This window comes from Diospyros lotus, chromosome 13, assembly GCF_014633365.1.
Source record: "Diospyros lotus cultivar Yz01 chromosome 13, ASM1463336v1, whole genome shotgun sequence".
NCBI classification, from domain to species: Eukaryota; Viridiplantae; Streptophyta; class Magnoliopsida; order Ericales; family Ebenaceae; genus Diospyros; species Diospyros lotus.
Genome location: NC_068350.1, coordinates 8,230,036 through 8,238,904, shown reverse-complemented (window position 1 = coordinate 8,238,904; position 8,869 = coordinate 8,230,036). Strand labels below are relative to the sequence as shown.

The 8,869-nt window shown below is 34.5% G+C and overlaps 1 pseudogene; it reads left to right on the top strand.

The window, feature by feature from the left end:
* The first annotated feature begins 5,357 nt into the window (after positions 1–5,357).
* LOC127788274 (exocyst complex component EXO70H1-like) lies at positions 5,358–7,460 on the top strand (annotated as a pseudogene).
* The last annotated feature ends 1,409 nt before the right edge of the window (positions 7,461–8,869 follow it).

The following is an 8,869-nucleotide window of genomic DNA, read 5'->3' as shown; positions in this document are numbered from 1 at the left end:
TTCCAATCAAACATACCCTTAGAATTGAGACATCGAAAGATTTTTAATGCGATAGAGTACGAGTAATGCTACTTGTATATTTAGATTGATAGAGAAATATGTTGACACTTTATTAATCAATTATCAATATATTTTTTATTTAAATAATTTAATGAGTAGTGTATTAGTGATTCATTTAATAAATAAATATAGATATTTAAATAAATTATCAATATACACCTCACTTAAATTATTTAATAAAAAATATATTAATAATTAATTAATAAAATATAAACATTGATGTCAATCTCAATGTGTGAGAGCACTCATACTTCCTTCTGTTTCAACACACACCAAATAATCATCCATCTAGAAGTTTCGTCTTCTATTTTTGGTGGGTAGATAGGTGGCTGATCATTTAGAAAAATAAAGTTTTTTTAAGATATTTAATTATTTAACACAAAAATAAGAAAATTAAAAAATATTTTCCTCGAATTTCCATTTTATTTTCTTGGATTTCACAAAATCGGGCACTAAATTAATGGTGAGAGTAAAATGAAAGTGTGATAATAAATGTGTGGTGATATAAAAATGATGAAAATTAAAAATTTGTGGTTTCTTTATCTCTAAATGTAATATAAAATATAATAAGTTGATGATAGTATGTCACAATTTAATATTCATTTGTATTAAAAAATAACTATTAATGTATCAAAATTATAGTTTAAGTTGAAAAAAAATTCGAAATAACTAAACAGAACCAATTAAAATTAACAGTTCGATTCAATTCAATTTGTAGACTGATTCAATTCAATTTTTAAATTTAAATTTTTTTATTCTTTTAATTTGGCTTGGTCTCACCTTACTAAAAAATAATCAAAATAATGAAACCAATTGAAATGTAAAAAATGATATCAATTTTTACCAACTTAAGAAGTAAAGAAATGCAGATTCAACAGAATAGCAGAAGAATGAGATATTCAACAAAATAGAAGGGTAATTTTTAATTTTTTTTTTTTTTGATTTTCTCATTTTAAGCGAGTATTCAATCAATTTAGTTTGATTTTTTTAAAAAAATTGAATTTATTCAGTTTGAACTTATCTAACCAATCGAATGCTTACTAATTTCAATTCTCCTCAAATGGGATTAAGATGTTGGTTATATAGTTTTTCTTGTATATAATATTTGTTAAAGTATATTTAATATATTTTATTTTAATATTTAAATATTGTATTAGTTAATAATAAATATAAAATATATTAAATATTCATTAATTAACGTCAGCCTTAAATCTTAAATCTTCTTGCGTTTAAATACTATTCTGGCATTGTTTCATATTGTTATTTTGAAATAAAATGTAAACATTCAAATCAAGTTTGAAAGGAATGGCATATTTGTAATTTCATTCCACCGCGGAGTCTACCTTTAAGTGGGTTTCAATTGGGTGTCCAACTATCGTACGGCCGGACAAAGATGGTGATGCCAGCTGATAGCTCCGACTTCAGAGTGTGGACACGATCAACAGACGCCCGACACTTCCCCGTGATATAATTAATTGCCGAAACAGGTTAGATGTACATCATGAATTACATACAAAAATATTATAATTAAAATATTATTTATTTTTATATATCTCACGTGTCTCTACATACTTGATGATGAATATTTTTGTCATTAATATACTTTTATAGTTTAAAATATATCAATAATATTATTCTTGATCGTCAAGAATTATTCTGAGATGGACATCCAACGATTTTTTGAGCATGGGATGAAATTTTAAATTCATTTAAACTCACGGTACTGAAAAAAAATGATAAAATACAAGATTTGATGTCATAAATTATGATAGAATTAGATTTATAGATAATGATTATTATTCAAACTATTTAATAAAAAGATTTTCATAATTGTACTAAACAAATTATTAAACTAATTAATTCACTCAAAATGTTATATTATCTTCGTCAGCGTAATATTTATTCTATACAAGTAAATTGAGAGGGAGGCGTGAGCTTTATGAGTGCAATTTTGTTCACCCCTTTTAACGGGGTGAAAGTAACCCCGTCAGTGGGGGTTAAAAAAATAATCCCTTAATTGAAAAAAAATTATAAAATGGTTTTAAAAAAATTAATTATGTTTAAAAAAAAATTATTTTTAAAATTTAACTAAAAATGTGACAGGATCAAAATTGGATGGATTAGAACTTTTAAACAATGACAGACTTACAAAAATAATTAACAGAGTTAAAATTGGAAAGTGACTATTTTCAACAATTAATTTATTTGATTGGCTGGAAATGATTTTTTTTTAAAAAATAACTAAAAATAAATTTTTTTTTTGAAACATGATTATTTTTTTAACCCCCACAGATAGGGTACGTTCACCCCGTTAAAAGAAATGAACAAAATCACACTCAAGCTTTATAGGAGATGGGACTCACACACCCTCTTCTCAAGTTCGCACTTAACGTAGACAACATAAGATATCTATTATCTCACCACTTATCTGTATTTAGCATATATATATATATATACATATATAATCATTAAACTTCAACAAAGTGATCGCTTTGGACCTAAAAAAGAGTGTGGAAAATGAAAAATAGGGGAGAAAATTTACAACAAAAAAAGAAAAGAAATAGTGGGATAATGTCACTGGGTGAAATTTAGTGGCAAATGATTCTATTAAGTGTCTTCAAATTTGGTGTTTTTAAGTTTTGTGATTTTTAGACTTTGCTTCTCTTACATTCTGCTTAGTTGGTTCTAGTTTGGCACCGTTATTATTAAAATTCAATAAAACCATTATTAATGTTAAGATAAAATTAGAATATTTTTTAAATTAAGATATGAAATAATCAAGATAAAGTTGAGAAACATTTCAAGATTTTGATCAAATTGTTTGTTAAATTTTTTGAAATGTATTGAGAGATATATAAGTCATTTTTTCTTATTTGTAAAGTCTAAAATATATTTATCTAGAGGGAAGAGAGATAAATTTATCTGATCAGCTCTATATAAGAAGTCACGTGACTTCTTTGTCAATGATTGCTAGATAAATTTAACAAATACAAAAAAAAAATATTTTTGTTTAGAATACTTTCTATATCCTATTTTTTTTTGTCTATATCTTGCTTAACAAACACTATCTTATAAAATAGTAACTCATAAATTATATCTTGTCGACGTTCAGAATTAGCCGACCGTTTATTCTTAGGCTCGCAATGAGGTATTGAACGCAAATGCAAAGAGGAGGAAACGAAATAAAACGGACACAAAGAGTTTTTACGTGATTTGGCCAAAACGATGTCTAGTACTCCACAACCGTTCTCTGGTTATTCCAGCAGAGTAACAATATGTCATTCTCCTTTTTTCATCCCCTTTACAATGGTATTTTGACCCTTATTTATAGTGAGAGGTGTTTACAATTGCATAAAATACAAAAGTATAAAGATGATATTATGGGGGACAATGTGTCCTTATCATCTCTATAAAATCGGGAGTGGACTCCGCATTATCAGGGATTTGGAATGCCTCATATAAAGAAGGTGGGTCCCTATCTTAGATTGTTTCACAATCTTGTTGTTATGCGAGTTGAATAGTTTGATCGGCGAATTAAATAGTTAGGCCAACTAGCTAAAAGCATCGTTGGGAGCTCGTTAGGTGTCTCACTGAGAGCTCGCTGGAAACATTACTAGGAACTCGCTTGGTTATGAGATTTGAGCTAGGGTTTCAGCGATGTGTGAGCTTGTTCTGATGAGCTTGACTTGGGCCTACTGGGCTTGAAGTGATCGGGTCGGCCCATTGGGTCAAGTCTAGCCCATAAGGAATAATCTGATAAATACCCATAACATATCTTATCGACGTTCAGATTCAGCCGACCGTGATCTATAGGCCTGCAATGAGTAAATTAGCCGAAATGCAAGGAGGAAGAATAAAATAGAACGTACGCAAGGAAATTTTTATGTGATTCGGACAGAATAATGCTTATTCCATGACTGTTCTATGGACATTCCGGCAGAGTAACAATATGGTATTATTAGTCGTCTATCTTACAGTGGTGTTTTTGACCTCTATTTATAGTGAGAGGTGTTTACACTTGTATAAAATACAAAAATGTAGAGATGATATCATGGGGGATAAGATGTCCTTATTATTTGCATAAAATCGGGAGTGAGTTCCGTATTACGAGGGAATTGGTTATTCAGCAATCTTGTTGCTATGCGAGCTTAATAGTTTGATTGGCGAGCTGAACGGTTAGGCCAATGAGCTAGAAACATTATTGGAAGCCCGTTGGATATATCGCCGAGAGCTCGTTGGAAGCCTTACTAGGAACTAGCTAGGAGCTTGCTTGGTTCCGTGATCTGAACTCGAATTTCAATGATGTATGAGCTTGCCCTGACGAACTAGACTAAGTCTACTGGACTTTAGACGATCAGACCAACCTATTGAATTGGGTCTAGTCCTTGAATTGGGTTTGGTCCATAAGAAATGATGTGAGAAATATGTTTAACATATCTCATCTTTTCCATTTATGAAAATTTATTAATTACAGACTGACTCATTTATAACTAAAACGAAAATATTACTCAAAACATAGAATTTTAATATTTTATATGACATTTTGCATTTAAAGGTGAATTATGCTATAGTAATTTTTTTTTGTTTTGTTTTGTTGGGATGGTATAATAATAAATTTATAATTGTGAGAGAATATTTATTTTTAATCTTTAATTTTCGAAAGACCTATAAAATAAAAGACAGTTAGGGATGCAAAATATCTCTTATGCGAGTCATATGATACTTAAATTAGTTTTTATAAAAAATATATAAAATCAAAAAAAATATAATTTGTGTAATATTTTAATCATAATTTAATAGAAAAAATCATTTCTTATTTATAAAAATTAAAATTTATAGATGAAAGAGTATCTGTATCCCTTGAAATCATCTCTTCTGGATTTTCAGATAAAAATATCCAAGGAGAATGGATATACTCTTTGACGGAAAAGGGTGTCTCCGAGAGACGCTCTTGAAGAGCTTTTCTTAAACTTCTTCCTTTCATGCCTATCTTAAACTTTCTTCACCACAAAATTATGAAAATAAATGTAAAACACATAAACACTTCAGAAAGAGTTAAAAAAGAGGAGAAAGAGGCGGGAATGACGGAGAAAATACTTAGAAGGCACGTAATTTACCAGAGAAGAAAATTAGTTAAATCATATTGGGCAGCGTAACGTGACAACACGTACCCTGAGTACCGCGTGTACTGGTCTGTTGGGACCCAGAAAGTTCAATCCCATGCCTCCATCCAGAGAGCTTCAACTTTTCAACACACACCACAGTTCCCGTTTCCCACCACTGGCCACATATCCCCCCGAATGCCCCCCTTTCTCTCCCAAAGGGGAGTACTGACATATATATTCATGCTAGCAAGACCAACACGAAGTATAAAGTCGACATTGATTTTATCTGTGGTGTTGATAGAGTCCTAAGAGAGCTCGATGTCCAGAAAAGGAATGAGAAGCCTTTTGTCTTTCTCCAAGGGCTCATCGTCCTCCAAATCGATCTGGTCTTCACCTTCAGGAACCGGCCATTCGGCTCCCGGACGCAGCTTCTCCAACGCGGCCATGGAGCTAAGTCTTGCAAAAGCGGAGTCGATGATCGCGAAGTGGAACCCTGAAGCTTCGAACATCGCGAAAGTTACTTCTCTCTTCTACGAGAACGGCAGAGAAGCAAGAGACTTCGTTAGCTGTGTTAACGAGTTGCAGAAAGCCATGCAGACCTTGGTTAAAGTAGATCCGCATGAGGAGAAACTGATACGCGGTCAGAAACTTATGGAGATTGCCATGAAACGACTTGAGAAGGAGTTCTACCAGATTCTATCCATGAATCGAGCTCACTTGGATCGGGAATCAGTCTCGGTGGGATCGTCGATCACTTCGACCCGATCAGCGAGCACGTCGGACGATGAGGACGACGGTGGGTCTGGAGACGAGATTCAAATCGCAGGAGACTGTGTCTCGGAAACCGAGCATGTTTCGGCCATTGCCATGGCTGATCTGAGATTGATCGCCGACTGCATGATGTCATCTGGTTATGGAAAAGAATGCATCAAGATATATAAGAAGATACGAAAGTCGATTGTCGATGAAGGTATATACCGACTCGGAGTTGAGAGAATAAGCTCTTCGCAGATTCAAAAGATGGATTGGGCCGTGATGGAGTTGAAAATCGAGAATTGGTTGAATGCTGTGAAGATTGCCATGAAGACGCTATTCATTGGGGAGAGGATTCTCTGCGATCACGTGTTCGCAACGTCTGACTCCGTCAGAGAGTCATGCTTCTCAGAGATCACGAAAGAAGGAGCACTGATTCTGTTTGGATTCCCCGAATTTGTGGCGAAAAGCAAAAAGAAATCGCCAAAAAAGGTATTTAGTATGCTTGACATGTACACTGCAATCTGGCAAAACCGGCCGGAGATTGAGTCCATCTTCTCATTCGAATCCACCTCCGCCGTACTATCACTAGCCGTCACATCACTAATCAAACTTAGCGACTCTATACGGGCACTGATAGCCGACTATGAATCAACGCTCCAGAAGGAAGTATCCAAATCGCTGGTTCCTGGAGGAGGAGTTCATCATCTGACAGTTCAGGTCATGGATCACCTTTCTCACCTCGCGGATTATCACAATGTTCTGGTTGGTATCGTTGCGGACTTCACACCGCCAGCGACGTCATTCTTGCCGGAGTCCTACCTGAAGTCATCCGACTCTGACAAATCTCCGATACCGGCGAATTCAAACCGATTGGCGTGGCTGATCTTCATCCTCCTCTGCAAACTCGACGGCAAAGCAGAGCACTACAAGGACGCCTCTGTCTCTTACCTCTTCTTAGCCAACAATGTCCAACACATAGTCACCACAGCGCGCACGTCTAACCTCAAGTACCTCCTCGGGGACGATTGGCTAGCGAAGCACGAAGACAAAGTGAAGCAGTTCGCGGCCAACTACGAGCTGCTAGCATGGGGCAACGTCATCCAATCGCTGCCAGAAAATCCATCGGCGGAGCTGTCGCTGGAAGAAGTAACGGAGTGTCTGAGGAGATTCAAGACGGCGTTGGAGCAGGCGTACCGGAAGCAATCCTTGTGCGTGATTACACATAGCAAGCTGCGGGACGACATCACGGCGCTGACGGAGAGGAAGATTTTGGCGGCGTACCGAGAGTTCTGCAACACGCACAGGGGGGCGTTGCAGGGGGAGATGCATTTTGGCCCAATGTTGGGAGGTCAGATTTACCCCCGAAGATTTAGGTAATTACTTGTGGGGTCGGCGGTAATTCATTCTATGGGTCTTGTTGTTAGAAACGGTTACTTTATAGAAAGTAGTGCTCACCAGTGCGACACACGAAACGAAGATGTAATCGTAATAAATTTAAAAATTAAATTTTAATTAATATTAAAAAATTTATATATTAAATTTAAAAATACAATAACTTAAATCTTAATTAGTATTGAAAAATTCATGGATTGGTCTTGCATTAAATTAAAGGTAGTGATTGATTAATTATTAAAATAAAATTATTTATTATATTATATATTTATTTATAAATTATAAATATAAATTAAAATTTCTAAATATGAGGAAATATGAATTTTTCAATGTTAATTAAAAATTTATTTGAAATTTTTAATTTTTGATCTTAAAATTTAATTTTTACAATGATAATAAAACTTTAAAAATATGAATTTTGATTTATTTTTCTTTGACTATGTATTAATTTTCTTGCATAGTCTCGCAAATGTAATCTGTTAAATCTTAATTAATATTTAAAAACCCAGACATTAATATTTATTTTTTAATAATTAAGGAATTAATCAAAAATAATATTATAAATATTTCTAATTAATAAAATTTATTTTCAATTCATTGAGAAATTATATATCTATACATGACTTAATTAATAATTCAAATTGTCTATTCAAATTTTCTATTAATAATATTTATTTAATTGATAATAAAAAGTTTCAAGATATTTGATAGGAGATCTCTAATTATTTTGGAATAATAAGTATTAAATGTAAATTATTTTTATTTTATATAAATGAATAATTTTCTATGATTTAATTAATAGTTTAAGTTATCTATTCATATTTTTCAGAAACAATATTTATTTTTGATTGTATTGTGCCAAAGAAATCGGGACAAGAAATTAAGCAAATAAGTTGCGCAAAGAATGCGGCAGTGTGTGGCAAGTTCGCGGCACAGTGCCGCAAGACCTCAAATTAAGCAAGCCCTTAAATCGTTTCATAGGCTTGCGGCAGTATGCCGCAAGCTCGCAGCACACTGCCGCAAGACACTCCCCGCTCGCTTGCTAGCGGTAGCTTCTCGGCTAGCGGCAAATCCCGCAATCCCGCGGGCTCGCGACATAGTGTATCATGTCGCGAGCCCGACCGCTTAAGCTCGCGACACAAATCCAAGTGTGTCGCGAGCCCAACCTTCTACACTGCCGCAAGCCCCGAAGCTTGCGGCGGTGTGCGTCTCCCGAAAAAGCCAAGAGCCTCACTCGGCAAGTGCCACGTGTCGACACCAGTCACCCTTGAAAATCGCTCCCTATAAATATCCAACTAGAAGACAATGAACAGGACTTCCGACTTTGGTAAAATGCAGACATCTTGAATACACTTTGACTATTCTCTTTTTGGTGAGCAATTTCATTAGAGTTTGGGACTGACTTTGGTATCGGAGGGTCTTCGCGGGAAAGATTCCCGCGAGCCTTCTAACCCATTTTTTCAGTATTAATAGGGTCGAAGCCTTGTGGCAAAGCTTGTGGCGGAAGCTTGTGGTGAAGCCTTGTGGCAAAGCTAGCGGCGAACCTTGTGGCGAAG